A 21639-nucleotide genomic window follows, 5' to 3' on the forward strand; every position below is an offset into this window, starting at 1 on the left:
AAAAAAATATTTCCTGTAAAATAAAATAGCTCATTTAATATTTAAATGAACTCAAAGAGTTGATGATCAACTTTTTCTAACGGTTAAGCACATCCTTTAAAGGGGACATATCATGCTAAGTGCACTTTTTTAGCCCTTAAATGCATTTTGTTGTATATTTGGAGTGTTTAGAAGTACAGAAAAGATTAAATTATTCTCTTCAGGTGCTTCGTTGATATCTTTATATTCTGTTTTGGTCTTATTTTTCAACCGGTTCAGATTTTTCTGTTATCTATGACGTTTTGTGAACTATCACGTCACAGTATTTGCAGCGGAACTGCCAAATAAGGACATTGACTTCCAGCCCAACACTTCGAGCAATCCGCCATTATTATTTCTCGCTGCAATTTTGTAGTCCAAGCTAAAGGTTGCAGAAGTTACGAGAGGGTAAGTTAAAATGTTCGGTTGTTGGATGTAGTAACCCACACGCTTCATTACACAGTCTAATGTAGATGAACTGCCATATCCACATGTTTAACTGAAAGAACGAGCAGAGACCAGAGACCCGGTCGCGCTCGCACTCTCTCTCTCTCTCGGAGCCCGGCGAAAGTGTAAACAAGACACCGTCTCCAAACTAGACGCTGTCTTGCTCTCTCTCCCTCGCACATGTTAATCAAAATAAATCGACATGGTGGTAAAAGGTCGGAAGACCAAAGTTTCATGTATAAATACAGTAACACACCATTGCGATACATCCATATGAAGACGTTGTTCTGCAGGTTCGTCGTCTTCATTTTCATCTTGCTCCGGCTCCGACTCTGGCTCGAACATGTAAGGCTGGCTGGACAAGTCTTCCGTTGTTGACATTTTGTTAATAACGTGTGCATAAAAAGTTTATGTGCCGCTAGATAATCCTATCTCTGCTATCAAACTACAAAAGTGGCCGAACGGGGTGGAGTTGAACCGAGTGTCACCTCTGCAACCTGGAGAGGGGGCGGGGTATGAAGTGTCTCAATTGTATTTAAAGAGACCGCACCAAAACGAGTTGCTGTCAGACGCCCATCAGAAAAGGGGTAGAAAAGGGGCCTGTGGAGCTATAATAATGAGGAATTCAGACCCAAGCATTGCAGTTCCGCTTTATATAGACTACAAATGTATGATTTATATGTAAAAAGGAACAATTTAAAAGCATGATATGTCTCCTTTAACCGATTATTCGCTTAAAAAGATGATTCTGGCTATTTTGTCCCTATTCCTGAAGAGTGCCACATAACGTTTAGTAAAATAAACAATTAGCTTTTAACAAAGCCAAAATAGACTCATAAACATACTTGTGAAGGTTGATGGGGTCATGACTTCATAGATGAAATCCACTTAAAGATCTTATTAAAAGCGTCTTGGAATCATATCCCTGCTAGTCGACTGGCACTTGATGAAAGACTCAGTGAAATTTACAGAAATCAAACACAAGCCACGTGGGCCTCATTCAGACTTTAATTGTTTTATTTAGATCTATAGATTTCTAAGCACAGTGGTTTCTGGTCTCAAGAGATCTTTTTTTAATGAAATATTGAGTTCAAAGACACATAGACCACACAGAGAAGTGTGTGTGAATGCTGAAGGCAATAGCAAAGAGGATTGAGCACATCAAAGTGAGCACAAATCTTCACATCGGAAACCAGATTACAGCTGGTAAGATTAGCGCAGCGCTAGAAACAAGGTATACTGTCACTCACAGACACGGAGACAATTTAGCATCAGGAGAACTTCATTTTCCAAATCAAATCAATCAACAGAAGCGCGTGGCAAAAGCGTGTGCTTGAAGACAATTCTATTTTCCGTGCGGCCAATAACACAGAACTGCAATGAAGCGTGGAACAATGCTGATGTAGCATATCAATTTACTGATGTTGTTGCAAACTCAGCCTTTACCGGTATAGCTTTTATCCACCTTATTTTGCAAGACAGAACTAAGCTATTTACTTTGAATGTGCGAGACTTCTGATTTATTAGCCGCTATGTGCAGGGCTTGACATTAACTTTTTTACTCACCAGCGACTGTGGCTAGTGGTTTTCCAAAGTTACTAGCCACTCAGCATTTTCACTGGCCACAGTTTTGGCATCCATACGATGGGGGCAAACTGCTATATAAATAATTTGGCAGCAGGTAAGTTGAATTTAGGGCAAGTGGGACACTGTTTGCCATTGAGATGACTTGGAAAAATTGTCCCAATCAACCAGAATTCGTCCCTATATTAGGCTGCTGTCACTTTAAGACCTGACACAGATCCATTATACTGTTACACATGCGTTTTCTTTCTCAACTGTTTACGTTCACTTAAAACATAACTGACTGTGTTTACGAGAAAGCGCAGCTGGTATCTCTTTCAGATAGTTCAGTATCGATATGTATCGAAAAATCTATATTTTTGACAAAACTATATTGCACTTAGTTTTTTATTTCAGATGCCTTTTTAAAAGAATTGAAAAATGTATATTATATAAAATTCAACCCGCCGAACTGCGTTACACGCAACTGCTGAAATCCACTAGCGTTCTGGTAACGTTCTCTCAAAGTTCTGAACAAACGTTCTTCTAGTAACGTTTACAGAACATTCGTTCAAAGTTATCTCGTGTTTAATGTTCTCAAAACTTTGGCACAAAAACATTATACATCATTCATGGTAATGGAGCGTTTTTTTCTGACATGTTTTAATTGGACGTGTCTAACTTTTTTTTTATTAAATGTAACTTGTTTCAGAACGTTCAGTGGACATTGAAAAGTAGCATCCTTAATGTTTGAAGAATGATAAAATGAATGTTTTCTTAACCAACAAACTGGAAAGTTTAAAACATTCCGAGAATGTTCAGAAATAACGTTTTCATAACTTAAAGGAGAACTCCGGTCAATTTTAACATTGAGCTCATTTTTTTGTACATTTGGAGTGCTGTCAATACAGAGAACAACGACAAAAATCGGTGTTGCCTACACCGTGTTATCCTCTTTTTAAAATTTGCACCCTGTTGACTTCAATGGGGCAATATTTAAACCTGCTTTTAGCCTCTTAACATCCTTGATGTGTCATTACAAGTGCACAGGTCATGTGAGTGATTCCTTTCAGAGTGAACACGGGTGAATCTGACTGCAGTAGATGTGAAAGATATGAATAAAAATGAAGTTAATTCAGCCAGCGCTCATAACTGTATTTATTTCCTGTTTTCGGTCGAAGTAGTCGATTACACAATAGTCGATTGTCGAGTTACCATGCGTGATCATAGGTAACTAACTAACTGCGCGAACTCGACAATCGACTACTGTGGACTTCGACCGAAAACAGGAAATAAATACAGCTATGAGCGCTGGCTGAATTAACTTCATTTTTATTCATATCTTTCACATCTACTAAGTCAACAGGGTGCAAATTTTAAAAAGAGGATAACACGGTGTAGGCAACACCAATTTTTGTCGTTGTTCTCTGTACTGACAGCACTCCAAATTTATAAAAAAATGAGCTCAATGTTAAAATTGACCGGAGTTCTCCTTTAATGGGAACGTTAGCAAAACGTTAGCATGTTTATCAGGTGTGCATATGCAGCTCATCAAATCAGACTTTAGTCTGAAATATCCTCTTTATACATTTTATGAGAAACCCACTGTTCATTTGAACTAAAAAATTGATTCTTAGTTAACTGAGGCAAGTTTCCATTCCCTAATTTTTAACTGGCTTCTAAACTCTTGCATTTGTGCAAACAAAAGATCTGAAGAAAAAAAGATAAGAGGTGACGAGGGGAAAAGAGCAGTCAGGAGAAAAGAAAAGTGAGTATTCTCCTGGTGATTTCCAGTAAAACCCTCAAAATGGCAAAACGCTGCAATACATCACTTAAATGTAGGTATGTTCAGCATTTACTGGACTCTGATTTGGTTTGCTCTGAGATGTAACAGCGAGCAGAGAGGACCTCTGGGATGCAGATTTTCCGCTCAGTCTCATTTGACAACGTTTAGCGTTTGAGTGGGACGGCACGCCGGCCGGCCTCTTGAACAAATATCGGACATTTCTGTTCTCCAGGAGAAAGAGCAGAGAAATTTGCTCTCACTTTGCCAGACGTGTATATTTTTCGAAGGTTAACAGGCTCGCTGGAGCCCCTCTGAAACTACTCTTAAAAGTATTCAAGTTCGCCTCGTTGCTTCAGAACAGGAGGGGGCTGAAAGACGGGAAAGAGGTGGGGGAAATCCTCGGCACAGGTGCCCTGGGAACGTCAGGAGACTCGGAAACAGCATTTAGCACTTTACTGACCCTCGGTCCATCTTTTTTCGCCCAATGTCTTGGCTGAGCTAAGATTTTTTTTCCTAGTCATTTTCCGGCTCTCCTGAGAGGAGCGCAACTGATTGACCAGATCTCTCTGACCACATTCACATCTCAAGGCAAAAAAGGCGGACATATGGTATTTAAAAGTTCTGATACATGGAGGACATTGTACTTAACAGAATCAAATTGGGGTATTTTGCAGGGTTACAGACATTGAAGATGGTCCTCAGGAGAGAACAGAGCGTGAAACTTGTTAAGAGGAACATCAAAATGACCCATAAATCCCGATTTTAAGTACAATCTTGAAGTAGCAGCACTGAGGAAATACTTTTATAAATGTGTGGAATGAATCTATTTTACGAGTTTGTTTGGAGAAGAGTCGAACTTGAGGAAAGCAAAACGTTTATTTTGGATAAACGCAGGTTTATGGGACTAGCAGATTAGAAGTGTGGATCTGACTTTGGGGAATTGGTCTCCATTAGAAATAAACGCCACAGAGCTTTATCAGTCAGATCCTGCATGCAGAAGACGCCTCTACAAAGGACAAAAAAAAAAAAAAAAAGTTTAATCACAACTGCAGGGACCGTTTGGTAAAGGAGAACTTTTAACAATATTGAACAAAAATATCCCAGTGTTCCAAAGTTTTAACAGAAGCCTCCTTAATCTCAAAAAAGTATTATAACTAAACTATGGCAAAAAAAAAAAAAAAAGTTTTGCATCCTTCAGATCATAAGCTCAACCTATATAGAATCACTGATCTTCAGTCGTGGTGGCCAATTGACTTAGCAGATGGGGATCAAATAGGTGGCTTTGCTGTTGCTGTCTTTCTTTTAAAAAACTTTTATGCAGTTCATTAATTAACATCACATAAATTGTTTTCAACCAGGGGACCGGGACCCACTAGGGGGCCTCAAAATGCCCTAAAATGATCAAATAAGACAAAACAAGCTTTAAAATGAGCTAAAACAGATAATGAATCATGATATTATTTGACTTCAATCCCTCAACAATTGTAATTTTTATTTAAGAGCCAGGGTCTTGGAAATCCTGGAGACTGAGGGAATATTAAAAGTGTGATTTTGAAAAATAGAAAAATAATGGAAATTTTTCTATAATGCTCTAAAATATTTTATTAGGCAGAAATTGCTGAATTACAATAAAAGAAAATAATCACCTTATATAACCTTATCCTATCATCACAAATCAATGGAAACATGTAAATTCACTGGTCATAAAATCTGTGAACCCTGAAATTCATTCAGTTCTTAAAATGACTGGAATTATGGATAATTAATAATAGTTTTATTTTTTTGTAATATTTTGAGTTATTACTAATAATAGTTTTAGTTAGGCCTAATTATTTTAATTTATTGCTACTCCTAGTTTCTGTAAAATAATATATATATATATATATTATATATATATATATACTTAATATAAGGTTAAATTTGAACAGTTTGTTCAGCGCCGGAGGGTTTAAGTGGGAGAATCCCAAATTTGTGACTCAAGGCTAAGAAGAAATAGAAAAATTTTAAGAACAAAAACAATGGCAGTGTCCAAAATCGCATAATCTCTTGAGGTGTATTTTGAATAAGTAATTAGGCTACTTCACGGCCGCTAAAAAAAATTACATTCTATATAGTATGAATGTGTGTAGTATGAATGTGGTCATTATCATGTGACCTACCAGCATCAGTTACGTCGCTTCACTACCATTCATAAATCCTCTCCTGTGGCCTCATGGGATAGTAAAGTGTCCATCGTATATGCACACTTCAGAATATCACTGGAAGTAGTAGGTCATTTTTTCCTCTTTTTGCCTACTCTTTTACGAGTACTGTGAATTCAGTCACACTTCTTTTTCACCTACTATATAGCAGAAGTATGCAATTTCATATGCAGCCTTTAAGTCAGATATCTTCAGTGCTTGGTCGCTAAAACCATACATTAAATACATTTCTTTAAAATTTTTAATTTGTTGAATTTGAATACCATCCAAAGATTGTTAAAATCAACAGACAGCGTGACTACAATATTAATCGATTAATTACATCATAGATAGATAGGTAGAGAGCTGTAAATCCCATTAACAGCACTACAACGCATGAGGTTGTTTATGGAAATCCAGTTTGAAGCAATAGTCTCGACCGCCTCTCACTGTTGTGTTTCTTTAATGGATGTATATCTGAGTGAGTTTACTCCCTAGAGAGCCGACACAGTACACATCCACTTATCAGGACTATTACTGAGGACACACTCGCACACACAGAGCGTTTAACTCCTTATCTGTGTCACACTCATCTTCAATCACCTTCAGCGGCTCAAGGAGCATGTGTGCTCCTCTTCAGCCTTTCATGAGGCTCGGGTCATCTCTCCGCTTTCTGTCCAGGGTCAAACGGCCCGTGTTTGGGCTTCTGGCGAGTTACCATCCTTGACCTATTCAAGATCTACACACGCACACACATGCCTATCCGATTCCCTCTCTCTCTCGGAAAGCAGAGCTGCTAGGATTATGTCTGTAATTATTTCTAATCTCTGTCACTCCTGTGATGGGATAATCCCACATTAAGAGGCCACCTTTAAGAGCATTTCACACCATTTTCATTGGCTGTATCCAGATTAAACTGAGCTGTGTTGATCGTCTAGGCCACGGGGCTGGTGTCATTGCGTGGTCGTCCCGGTAACCCTCCATTTGTCAGCCACATCATTGATTATCAATATTTCATTACAACACACAGATATTAGCCTGACCTCCTCTGAACCATCCAACACTTTCTCTAGGGTTGAGAGACAGAGAGAGAGAGAGAGAGAGACAGACAGAGACGCAACTACGATTGTTTTCCTATTATGCTCTTTTGGTTGTGATGAAGCAAATAAAAATTCTTACTGAATGAAAAAAAAATTGGAAATCACATGAACACAAAATTGAAGTAAAATGCAATTTAAAAGGAATATTCTGGTTTATGTATATGTTAAACAACTTTACATGTGTGCATCTATAGCCATTCAAGTTGCATTAGAAAAAAAAAAATATATATATATACACATATATGCATGCATCAAATTAAAGTTGCATTCAAAATCTATATGGTTCAGAATGTTGACTTAATGCTGAAAAGTGTGCATTTCAACATTGAACTAGGTTGCCCAATAAACTTCCAATATAAATGATTCACTGTAATTCACTGCATTTTTGTTTTATATTGAAAGAGTCAGTCAAAATTATTTTATTTCATATAGTGTTTTCTTGTGCCTGGTTTATTCCTTTAAAACCATCAGCACAAGCAACTCCTTAGTAAGTATACAACCACTTCCTGTTATGTCTCTATCCATTAATCCATCAGGAAACTATCACTGACAGAACCCACTTTCAACACCTGAAAACCAGTCAAAATAGTCCGAATTTGTAAAAACTGAAATGCTAAATAGCTGTGCTAGTTTCATATTTCTCACAGTCTCTCACATAATAAAATAATTTCAACCGAAATCAATATTTCATGTCCATTTATTTATTTATTTTTGCTAAGCAACCGTGTAATAAGCCAGGTAATGTACAGTCAACCGGTCGGTCATTATTGCAAAATCTCCTTCAGGTTGCTCCATGCGGGGTTTATTTCAAGATAATGAACGTCTGACTGTACATTATGCCTTATTGCTTAGATTATTCTGAATTTTAATAAATATAAAGCAGTTAGAGACCTCCCAGACTATATGCGGGGCATTTTAAAACAGGATACACACAGGCAACATTGGCCCACCTCTCAACGGGCTCTTTTACAGTCTTGTGCAAACAATTATTATGCCAGCCTCTAATTAAAGCTTACAGTCAGTGGTACGTCCAGCCTTGAAGTCCAAATGACCAAATGTAGACCATCCCACCCCCCTCCACTGCAACACATCCCGGCAAACGGCCTGCGCTGTTACCCAGCCTCAAGCCCGCTGCTTGGCGGGAGCAGTCCGAGGCGAGGCTGATCAAAAGCGGGCGAGAGGGTGTTCGCGACGGGCAGGAGGGGGATAACAGGCCGGGCGGGAGAGCGCTGGCGCCCCACGGTTCCTGACCGCGGTCGGTCTCTGATGGTCACAGCCAGGGCTGTCGGTAGGGGTGATCGTAACCGCAGGTGCAAGCTCTATATCCGAGGCCTCCATCAAAGAACGAGACGGCCCTGCTGAGAGAGGCCGGAATAACAAGCATCAATGTGATTACACTGATGAGATAGGAGGGACTTACAAAGGACAGTGAGCTGGGGTTGTGCCTGACATGTGACAGGAAGTGAGGTCATGAGTGAATGGTTTGGATTACAGCATCATGCAGTTCACGCAGAAGTGAATGATCGCGTCATTTACTCACCCTCATGTAAGTGCACACTTTTGTGACGTAATGCCACTTTCGACTGTCGGGTAGAAGTCTGCATCGAGGGCACATATCGGCCGCAAAGGGGGATTCGCAAGCGCCCTTCTGAAACCTAAAATGACGAATGGGACACCCTACAGTCTTGTGGACTTAACGGACACACGCACACATAGGGCATTGTAAGTCCACAAGACTGAAGTGTGCCATTTGGGACAGGGCCAGTGATGACCGAATTCACACTTATGGACAGCATGCTGTAAATTACCACAGACAAAAAATATTCTTCATTTTCTTAATAATCAGGTATCTGTTCAATTTAAACCATCAATTGATAGATTTACTATCAGCTTGTGCCAGCGCAAACCCTTTTGGCATTAAAAAACTACTGTCAGGATTTACTAAACTAAAGACACGCAGTGAAAAATGTTAACAGGGTTATTTTTGTGGCTGACCTTATTACATATGCATTTGTAGGAGTTTCCCTTGCAGACACAAAGAGTATTTAAATGAATTATGCAAGGTGATTTACTAAGGATTGTCAGTTTACTAGTATTTGCATCATTATTTACCGCCCGAAAAAAAGCACTTCTTAAACCAGATGTTAATTTGCTCTGCTCTTAGATTGCGTGAGTCATTATGGAAATGATCCGGCCGCGTCTGTATTCTTTAATTTACATGTCGTCAGTAGATCACGGGCAGAATTTCCCACTCCCATCTGCGCTGTTTTGCGCTCTCACGCTAATTTGCCCCGTTTAGTAAATTTAAAAGTATTTAATAAAAGCCCTTCAAGTAGCAGAGCGTGAGAACTATTTTTGTACTAAAACAAAATAATGCAAATGCACAAAGATCAACTGAGTCTAACTGTAAGTTTGTACAGTATGTGTGTGAGACGAGACGTCTCCTGTAGGTGAGGCCACAGTGGGAGGATGAAGAGGATGATCCAGGGTGACGACTCCACCGAGACGCCGCTCGAGCTCCAGGTACACGGCCTTTGCGTTCCCCTCAGCAGCTTTAATGAGTTTAATCGGGTTCTTAAGCCGCCCGATCCAGCCCGACCCCCCAGAGCCAGGCGGCCCACCACATGAGAGACGCACAATTTGGGCTCTTTTAGCATATCAGCCAGTTTACAGGCCTCATCTCTCACACTTCTCTGTCCATCTTTCTTCATCTTTCCATTGTTGTGTCTCTGATCGCTGCACTGGTTTTCCTTTTCTGAGTGACGACAATGAACAAATTTGTCCGAGACCTCTGCACTACTTTACACCCTCAGTAAGACCCATTTCTGAATATGAGCTTATATAATTGCTCCTAAAACATGGTTATATAACATACAACAATGTAGATTTGCAAAAAACTCCCAGAGAGACAAGACGAAAGAAAGCCTCAACAAATCACATTTCTTTTCTGCTAAAACGCCTCTGACTCACACACTTAGCACAGTCATCATCAAACCGGCCAGCTTCATCTATATTTCACGTTAACTTGCACTTTCAAGTACTTTTGCGCAAAGCTTTGATCACTAAAGACAAAAGTCATCATATCCATGCAAGACAAGTTAAGGTGCGCTCACCGTGAGGGGCTTCAAACCCTCAGAGGAAAGATTTGAACCAAATTTAAAGTCTTGTCTCGGTTAAACACCCCGTCCATCTCACGCAACCTCGTTTTAAAACATGCCCAAGTTATGTAGGACTGGGACACCATGGGAGCTTGAAAAAAAAATGTAATGCTTTTTTTAATGGTTACATATAGCAGCCAAAATGGCATTTGAAGACACTTAAAAATGTCTTAATGTCGCTATGTTAGATAACAAAATATCATCCAACTGGCATCTGCAAACAAATGATGCTGGAGCTAACTCTACTTTAAGGGAACTGACTTCATAAACTGTTCAAATGTTTAGAGTTTGTAAGGGTTTTTGAAAGAAGTCTCTTATGCTCTACAAAACTCAATTTACATGATCAAATATACAGTAAAAACAGTATATTATTACAGTTCAAAATAACTTTTCTATTTGAATATATTTTAAAAATGTAATTTATTCCTGTGATCAATCATTACTCCAGTCTTCTGTCACATGATCCTTCAGAAATCATTCTAATATGATGATTTGATGCTCAAGAAACATTTCTGATTATTATCGATGTTGAATTATAATTCAATATGCTGCATCATATTTTTGTGGAAACTGTCATACATTTTTTTTCAGAAATCATTCATGCAGTTCAGTAGAACAACATTTATTTCAAATAAGCTTTACTGTCACTTTTGGTCAATTAATGCATCATGTATTTCTTGCTGAATGAAAAGTATTAATTTCTTTAAAAAAACTCTAACTAAATTAATTCCACTTGGTATGATAATTTGTTGACATTCAGATATAATTTTGGGGGCCAGAGTATACTGAAAAACCATAAAGACACAACAATCCTACTACAAATATAACTAAATACAGAATTTGATTGTTTCATGCCAAAGCAACACTACATAAAAAATGAACTACAGTATTGTACATCATACCATATAATGACTTGTCATACTGTAAAATGAATTGTGGTAGTTGTTTGTAAGCTGTGTATTAAATTAATATGTAGAACTACTCAGAGTAAGGAAAACATGCAGTTACTGTAGTAATAACAGTAAATTATGCATAATTGCATGCAACTAACCCTCAACCAAATCATAACCCTATAGTAAGTACATGTAGTTAATTATGTATTACTCAGCACTTAAATATATAAATACACTGTAACAATGACACCTTAAAATAAACTGTTACAAAATATATAGCATTATCATGCAGAAATCTCCTAAACCTCTTGAAAGCAAACTTCAACTCAAACATGCCAAGAATACTGAATTTGCCTATTATTAGTTCCAGAAGCTGCTATATATCTAAAAACACAGAAGTGACAGGATGTTAGCATGACATATTTACAGACTCTATCATACTGATAAAACACATGTGACAAAACCAAATAGAGAAGAGAGCAAAATAACGAGAAAGAGAGAAGTTTATGGTTTTTGTCAGTGTTTAAGTGAGTGTACTTGACCTTCTGTCTGTTTGGAAGATCTGGTACATGTTATCGACTCCCATTTTCCCCGTCCAACAGCACTCGAAACCCTGTTAGTGCCTCTTCAAATACTTTAGATCAGGTTTAGTTTAAGGTCGACATCTTTCGCTGCTCCTCCCAGGGCAAATCAAGCAGCTTTCTCGCATTTCAGCGGGAGAAACACACGCAAGTTTCAAAGTTGGTTTTTCTGAGCTTCAGATCTTAATGAGACCAGAAAGAGCTTGCCCTACTACCCGTCCTGCCACTCTGTGACAGTGTCAAAGCATTATCAGGAATTCATACAAACATATGGCATTTATGTATTAACACGTGCCAGATTTATTCTTGGCCACTTCCAGGGCAATAATCATTGTGAAGCTGTTCAACAAATCCTGTGTGTTGGCTTTCTGAAATGAGAGAGAGAGAGAGAGAGAGAGAGAGAGAGAGAGAGAGAGCGAGAGAGAGAGAGAGAGAGAGAGAGAGAGAGAGAGAGAGAGAGAGAGAGAGAGAGAGACTGAGAGAGAGAGAGAGAGAGAGAGAGAGAGAGAGAGAGAGAGAGAGAGAGAGAGAGAGAGAGAGAGAGAGAGAGAGACTTCCTTTTAATTCACAGCTTAAGAGTGCCACCCTGTGGACGGAGCTGCTCTGTGGTTTGCTTTAAATGAATCAGATGACATGTTTGTTCTTTTCTTTGTTTGTTTGTTTTTGCTTATTGTTCAGCCGTTAATGAACACTTAAAATTATAAAAGACTACCAGATGGATTGAGTGTTATCAGAGTTTCATCAACCAATAGCCTGAATGCAAAATAATCTTGAGACGCGAAAATGTCTCAATGAGACAAGTTTAACAATGGTGTTTTTATTGTTGTTAAATATATTTATTATTAGAATTATATTATTTTAATATATTTTTTTTAATGAAAAACATTCTATTTGTATAATTATGAGGATGAGGATTATTATTACTATTGTTATTATTAAGCTGCACAGTAAAATTATTATTAATTATAATGATATCAAGTAAATTATTTTATTTATTTATAACAGAAACTTGATGAAATAATACATTTCCACAACCTTCTAAACAGTGTCTCCTTCAAATGATAGATAGATAGATAGATAGATAGATAGATAGATAGATAGATAGATAGATAGATAGATAGATAGATAGATAGATAGATAGATAGATAGATAGATAGATAGATGTGTGATTTTCAACAAATATTTCAATGCATTTGCTATCAGATTTTGTTTCCATTTGCTTTTGTGGTAGCTAATGTTCAAGCACCGCACTTTTTCCGATTCTCACTTTCAATTGTTTTCTCTCCAGATTCGTTTAGTGTTTTTCTCCTCCGCGCGGCTCTCAGGAGGACCCGTTTGAGAAGACCAGCGTCTGAAGTCACACGTTGGCTTGAGCAAACGTTTGTTTGGGTCAAATCTAAAGTGTCTGAGCGAAACACGCTGCACCTAAAGATCACCTGCCTGCCTTTCTCAAGTTAAAAAGTCCAAAATGAAAGCAACAGCAGACCTGTTTAAATTAGCCTTTCCCCCTCGTGGCCTCAAATCAAATAAAACACAACAGTTGGAGTCCAAACAAGTTAAAAGAACGTCCTTGTGGGTTTTATCCACTAAAGCAATAGTAACAAGAACAACCTTCTCAAAGGCTAAAATGTCCCAGCGGTCCAACACTCAAAGATTTGGCTACTTAAGAAGGTCGAAACAGCAAGCCATTTAAGGGCTTGACACGGACCCAGCTAGCATGCTGCTTTTACCATCACTCATACCGAGGTAATGCAATTCCTCGCCAATGTTCTGCGCCTCTGATACATTTAGGCTAATGCTTGATGCAAATGACACGGGGACAGATATAAATATAAATGTATCTTCATCACCTGCGTTCTCTCGCTCTGAGAGTCCTCCATCCCTAGATGCCGTTATTCACTTTAACACACACACACACACACAGACTGCTGTCTCTCCATACGTTCACTAGCAGAGTCTTCGTTGACGTCAGGGGAGTGAAAGCTTATTGATTGTTCAACAAAAGGTTGAGAAGAGAGCGAAGACTTGGACGGACACGAGCTCTGACCTCTTACTGCTTTCCTATACTTATGATATTTTCAATCACTATTTTTTTTTTCAATTCTGTCTGACACACTACACTGAAAACACATGGTGTAAGATTTACTACAATTTTCACTCAGGAATTGCTAGTAAATTTCACAAATAGTTAGACAAATATGGCAAGTAACGTTGAATGGCTAAAATGGTATTTTCTTGTAAAACGAACTCAAGTCAACTTTGTTTTACAACTTGTAGTAGCAGAATCAGACACTTGAAATCAAAATGTACCTAATTCTCTTTCTAAATACACATTCAATGTCTAATTGTTAATGATTCATCACTTGACTTTGAAAGAAAAATAAATGTTGTGAACTTGTTACATCTTTGAAGCAAATTTCTCTTTTGGACGATGCTGCTAAATCAAAATTTTTCACAATAAAAACTGTTTTTACTCTGAAATATGCCACATTTCAGTTTCATGTTGAGTTATTATTCCATCAGTCTTTTCTGGAATTTGACCCCAAACTTAATTTCAAGTTCCCTCCATAACATACTTTATTGGACTATTAGTTCATTAAAAGTTATTTCATGCCAGTTATAAATCATTACACAGATTCATTTTTAATTCATAGGGCTGAGGGGGTAAAAAAGGAAACACTGTCTGGGACCCGATGACTGTCAGCTCTGAGAATAATCACATATCAGTGTGGAGTTCAGAGCGACGGGGCCATTTCACATTCTGACTCTAATTAAAGATGAAACGAGGAGAAGAAATGTTCAACTCGCCCCTCAATCAACATCTGACAGACACAGACCTCACCTGGCATTCCCGAAGCTCACCTGAGCCGCTTCTGAGACCGTGGAAGTGATTCAAAGACTGAAGCAGGAGGACTTCAGTCAAACTCACTCTGGCCTCGCGACTGAAGAGAGGAAGAAAAACTCTGTCCGACCACCACCTGAAAAACCCATTTATGAGACAAAGCAAACATCTAGGAATTCTGATAATGGTTCCAATTCACCGGTCAGTTTATTAGAACTTCTGATTTCTAGAGTTGAGATAAAATCTTGACTCTTTTATTGGAATGGTTTATCTCGCCTCTCTTTGCAAACATTCAGACAGAACCTTCCAGATTGAGATTTATTTGTCTACTATCTGTGGCACCATTTCAGTATTGGAAATGTGATGAATTTTGTTTCAATGTCATTTTAAACAATTAGCATAGAAATCAGACACTTTTAAGTCAACATGAACTCAAAATTGACTTATCTTCCAGGTCAATTCAGTTCACAGCATCAAAAAATAAAAGAGTTTTTGAGATTTTTCATCAAAATGCATTAACTTGCTTTGACTCTTAAGCGAACTTACTTACAGTCCTCTTCTTAATTTTCAGCTTGTAGAGACATATTTAACAATCCAATCAATTTCATATGACAAAATTAAGATCAAACACCTTTCAAGCAAAACATGGCAAAAAGTATGTTTAAAAAAAATTGCTAGGAAGTGATATATATCTGTAACTGTTTTATATTTGAATATATTTTAAAATGTCATTTATTCCTGTGATCAAAGCTGAATTTTCAGCATCATTACTCCAGTCTTCAGGGTCACATGATCCTTCAGAAATTATTCTAATATGCTGATTTGATGCTCAAGAAACATTTCTTATTATTATCAAAATTGAAAACATTGCTTCATATATTTGAGGAAATCGTAATGCATTTTCTTCAGGATTCTTTGATGAATATAAAGTTCAGAAGAACAGCATTGATTTGAAACAGGATTCTTTTGCAATGATGTAAAAGTCTTCACTGTCACGTTTGATGAATTTACTGCATCCTTGCTGAATTAGCTATTCATTTCTTACACCTGGATCAATATTTAATGCACTGACATTCAGATGTTAAATGTCCAAATACTTTTTGGAAACCATCAACCTTCACATTCATTCCTTCATCCATTTCTAAAAGCCTGCAAACGCTTATATAACCAGAGTGGCGTCTCTGCGCTCTCATGTTCTACTTATTCAAATGCGTCCCAGCGACTAAATTTCCCTTTGTTTGAATTCTCCTCCAAATCCGCGGAACAAAGAAACAATTATTTTGTTCTTGTTTTGCCGGCCTCAACTTTTACAGCATTCTTTTTGAAGTCGCCCCGCAGATGTTTTTATTTTGTTTGTTTCTCGCTCTGACTGACAAGCTTTGTTTGCTGTTCGTCGACTCTGCATTTGAGGCTGTAGCGCCACGATTACAAGCTTACATCAAAGTTCCTCTCTTCCCCGGCATCCCTGCCCTGGCGGATCCCAGCGGAGCTGTCTGCGCTGACAGCCGCTACGCCTTACATGCGACACCGCGTGCGCGCGTGTGTGTGTGTGTGTGTGTGTGTGTGTGTGTGTGTGTGTGTGCGTTAAAGAGAGAGAAGTGCGTGCTTCAGGCTGAGGACTCTACAGGTTTTGCTTCATGGCCTTAAGCACTGAGGTTGTTCTCTTTGTTGCGACTGCCATGCGCAAGGAGATAAAGTTGACGCGAAGCTTCCAGGCCGACACGTTAATCTGGTCATCCCCCAATCCTCTCGTTCCCGCAGCCCCGCTTCAAGTCATGTCGCTAAATCCCCCATATCTCCCTCCCAGGCCCGCGGCTCTTGTGTTCGAACAATGGCCTCTTAGCAGGCCTTGGACTGACGCCCGACTCTGCAACTGTCTCTCTCTCACCCGGACTCTTTTTCCCTTTGTGACAGTGTGTGTGCGCGGGCCTTTTGGTTCCACGGCGGCGGCGCGTTCGCTTAGAGAAGCGCAGACTTGGTGGGCCCCTAATTTGCGTCTATGAATGTGTATTTTGGTTGAACAAAGTGGACCGAGAACAGAGCTGCAACAGAGAGAGCCTAAAACACAGAGAGCCGACGTGCTGTTAAGATTTCTGAAAAATACATCCAATAGCGGGACAACAGGCTCAGATATCGAATTATTCATGCGACTGAAAACTTGCAAAGCACCTCTTCAACTCCGCTGCGCCCGACTCTGTTGTCAACCGAGTGCTTTTTTCTCTTTCGGAGGACTAAAAGAGAGGTACGAGAAGACAAACGGGGCATCAGAGTGGCGTGTCTGTGATGCGGTGGGACAGTCGAGGGAATTCGGCGCCGTCACCTCCTCTGTCAAAAGCTCAACTCAAATCTCATTTGAATGCTAATTATTTTGGTCAGTTATAAACTATAGATCAACCCCAACGTCCCAGTGGCTCCTTCTATAGGTTCTGCCTGGATCCTGAAATATCGTCCCGGGAGGGCGCGAATCACCTTGCTTTCTAACATGTCCCCTGTCTCTGCTTCTTTCATTATACAACACATAACCTATCAGATATTCCTGCTTCTGCTGGCACTCTGGCCTTGTTGCCAGCCATCAGTAAGTGGGAAAAAAGGCACAAAGCTCGTTTTATCTCGCCTCAGCTGCCGTTCACTGCTCAGTTTTCCTCTCTCATACTCTCTACGCCACTTGCTCTCTTTCTGTGCTTTTCCCCCATGGAGCGGGGCCGATGTCTTAAGAACTCACAATTCTTCTCGTTTTTATTGAGGTTTTTTGCCTTCTTTTCCTCTCGAATGAAAACACTGCATGAAGCAGTACAAAAGCAGCTGTGTTGGAGACACACAAAGACGACACGACAGAACCACATCGCTCCCATTATACTCAACCAAGCTGTCTACACATACTAGATTTGTCGCATTGTGTCACATCCCTCGCTTGTGGAGCATGTAAAATAAATAGTCAGAATATAATGAATTTTTAAACATAAATTATTATATTAATACTCTATTTAATATGGTCAAGACTTTATTTAATATACACTACTTGTGGACAATGTGACATGACTTTCACAAGAAAAAAAAAGCACAATCCTAACTGGATTTACTATGCTACATTTAGTAAAGTATACTACCATCAGGGCTTTGAATCGGAAGCTTTGAAGGAAATATTAAAAAATAAACTGGATTGGGCCAGTGTGGAACATTTTCATGTGCCCTGCCACAAAAGTCACAATTGTTTTTAGCAACAAATTTTGTGTCAGAAAAACATTCATTTCCATTGTCCGTTAAACGTTCAGTAACACAATTTCACTGGAAACTGATGCATACTATAGCACGAACTGATGTGTTGATCATTGCAACTGATGCAAATGATACAATCAAACGCCACTCTCAAATATGACTTGGTGACATATTTAAATCAGCAGAATTCACAACATGTTTAATATGTAACAAAAATCCAGTTGGGAAGATTTTAAAGCATATTCACATGATCACTGGATGTCATAACATCAACACATCAACACAGCAATTGGTCCAAAACTCTCTCACACATAACAGACCATACTATGCATACTATTTACAGTGTACAGCACGAATGCAGATTTTCTGTCTGCATACAATTGAATACCCGGACAACTTCAAGTAAATTTTAAAAAACAATGCAGCATCTATACAACAGCACTTTCTGCAGAGAATAATGCATCCCATAATGCAATGCAGTCAACTTGACCTATGTCCAATAGAATGTTTTACATAAAATCTGATTAAAATGTTCAAATAACCATTTATATTTAGCCTATAAACATACATGTCATATCACGTAGCATTACTACTGATTGAAAAGATAAGATTGTGCAAACTGTTCCACTTCATCATCATTATTAACTATTAAAAATAATTAATAAAGTAGTGGCTATCAGTGGATACTGCACAGTAAACAATTTGCTGGTATTGCATAAAAAATTATTGGATATATCAGGAAAGGCATACTACCATAATACAGTTTTGCAATATATAATAACGATAATGTGCGCAGTATGCAGATTTTCAGCATATAATACCCTAAAAATGATCAGTATACAAGGGAGCACACTAAATGGAGTAGTACTGTATGATACAATGCTGTTTGCGAGATAAACCGGAAAAAAAATGCCACGTTAAGACATTTTAAATGATTAAAAGTGCAAAAAAAGTAAATAATAAAAAGAAAACGTACAGCTATTCATCAAAATTATTGTTGACATTTACAACAAGACTTTAGATCAAAGAACTGTCATTCTGATTGAAATCTGTAAGTTCATTAAAAGGATAGTTCACAAAAAAAAAAAAAATTCTGTCATCATTTACTCACCCTCAAGTTGTTCCAAACCTGTATGATTTCCTTTCTTCTGCTGAACACAAAAGAAGATGTTTTAATGAATGTTGGTTATTAAACAGTTGATGTACCCCGTTGACTTCCATTCATTTTTCCTACTATGGAAGTCAATGGGGACCATCAACCATTTGGTTACCAACATTCTTCAAAATATCTTCTTTTGTGTTCAGCAGAAGAAGAAAAACTTGAGACAGAATTTTCATTTTTGGGTGAACTATCCCTTTCATAGCTGAATGACATTAGCGCAATTGTCAACTGTAGCATTTGTAATTGTGACCTTTAGATTTTCTTTAAGAGCCTGATAAAAAAAAAAAAAAAAAGATTTTGCATCAGTTGTTTACCACCCTGTTTACAAAAGTATTCCAAATCAACTCCTATTGTTCAATCCCCTCAAAGGGATTTATGGTTTCCCAGAAGAAACGTGTCAAGATGCCGTCCATTCAGCAGGATAAAAGTGCAACCTTTCGGAGCTCGTTGCACCGGAGGCCGAGGAGAGAGAAATCGAGGGTCTGCAGCCCCGGCCGGAGTCTGGAGAGAGTTTCCAGCGGTCTCTCGACAGCGTTATCACACTGCGCTGCTGCTACAGCCAGCCGGCGCACAACAAAAACTCATTCTATAGTTATTGTCCGCCCTAATTGTTCTCAAGACTTGAGATAAGTACACTACGTGACAGAGAATTTCAGAGAGGACCCCCACCTCCCTCAGTAGCGCGCACACACACACACACACACGCGCGCAGTCATTAGCAATGTGCGCGGGGGGAGCGCGTGGTGCGGGCACTCAAAAGCACTTGACTTCCTGCCATCTGAATTAGCGGCTTCCTTTCTTATTTGTTTTGATGGACAAATCGCAAGGCTTTCATCCTTGCATACTTAAAGATGACACCACAAACTGGCAGCCTGCGCTATTGTTCTAGCAAGCGTTTATTCAACGCTGCAGCGGCTCGCTCGCATTCATGCGACTCAAAGGAAGGGCCGCTCCCAATTTAAAGGCGTTTATTAAAATTCAGACTAGCCATTACACGGCAGAGCGCAGGGAGAAACTGCGCGAAAAAAACGAACAAGCTGGTTAATCAAAAGTTAATTGTACAATTTTCATGTAGATGAGCACGGCATATACATGACTCCCTGCTCTGCGATTATTGAAATAAATAAACGAGGCTTCTAGAAATGTGGTGGGACTTTGCGGCTGGTAAACAATCAGGCCGAGTTTAATTTGTGGTAAACAAAGTGATTATCCACCGGGGGTACGGAAGGAGAGGCTAAGGTTAAATGAAATTTGCAAATGTACAGATACAAGGCGTTTTGTGTTGGAGTCGAGCAATTATAGAAGCGGTTTAATGAAGCAAGGTCTGGCATCAGGGGAGCCGTTCCGACTTCAGACGACCTACAACCAGTCACACTTCTGAGGAGCACTTTAGAGCAAGAACTTCACAGAGAGAGGAAGAAAAGACACGCATGCATGAATGCTAGTGATGTGCAAAACGTTTAAAGCCGAGTAGTCGTGCGTCGTCTGAACGACTACTTATCTCTGTATAATTACGCATGCATGTTTGCGGTCACTGTCCACCTGACACATATCAAGTGCGTAAACATAGGCTGCGTTTAATATAACTTCCCTCCGTCTTGTTCACTCGGATGTCCGTCATTGCTTAAGTTGCACGAGTGTCCATTACTGGGGGAACCCTTGCAATGACTTTAAACGGAACGTCCTGAGCCCTGAATCACTAAATTAAGTGCGAGTCACAATCGTGTTGCATTGTGGTCTATGGATCTGCCCAAAGTGAAGTAGATTCACTCCCTCGGTCAAAATCGAGGGGTCGAGGGTCTGCGGCCTTCGTTCACTTGGCAGCGGGGAAGTGCTTAGGGAAGTTTGCGAGCGTGTTTAAAAGTAGAATTATGCAACCATAAAGTGTGTTGTTTTTACACCATCAATGTAAAAACACCTAACAATAAAAAGTAACTGTTAAGATGATGAATCGCAAAGTGATTCCACACCTCTACAAGAAGTTGGGACAACAAGAAAACATAGACTCACTAGTCCAGAGACCAAGAACTAAAGCATGCATGCAACCATTTAACTTGTGTGCAATCCACACAAGTTAACCAGATTCTAAAATCATAAGATACTTGGTTGGCTCAAAAGAATAAATAAACACACAATAGGCTTTATGCCGAATCACATGAACAAACAGGAGAACACTGTCTCATTGCATCGCATCCTCTTTTGTCAGTGAAAGTAATAACGGCAGAACAAACGGACAATGATATCTTAGCTAGTTTATTTTTATTGTTGGCATCTTACTCTATTTAAATATCTAAATGTTAGTGAGAAGAAGAAAAAAAAACATATCAATCTGCATATGCGATGGACAACGGTTATGCTCATCTTTGCTCGCACCTTTGAAGATATCTCGAGTAAAACGACTAAAAATACAGAAGTTTTTTGCGCATAACTCCCATTGGATCTTAAAAGAAGTGAACATGGCATATTTTGCTTTTTTTCCATACTGTCATGCTCTAAAAAGGACAGAAATTATCATAAAACTTGCATTGATTCATGCATTATAGTTCCAACTTTTCAGAGGCCAAAGCACAGGCTTGTACGGTACAGGATGTACTGTATACTGTAGAATATATTGCAAAAATCATATGAACTTTTTGGAGTTCAACAGCCCCGTTCACATTTGGGAAAATAACAGCAAAGTACCACAATTTGCA

Source organism: Squalius cephalus (genome assembly GCF_949319135.1).
Source record: "Squalius cephalus genome assembly, chromosome: 19".
NCBI lineage: Eukaryota > Metazoa > Chordata > Actinopteri > Cypriniformes > Leuciscidae > Squalius > Squalius cephalus.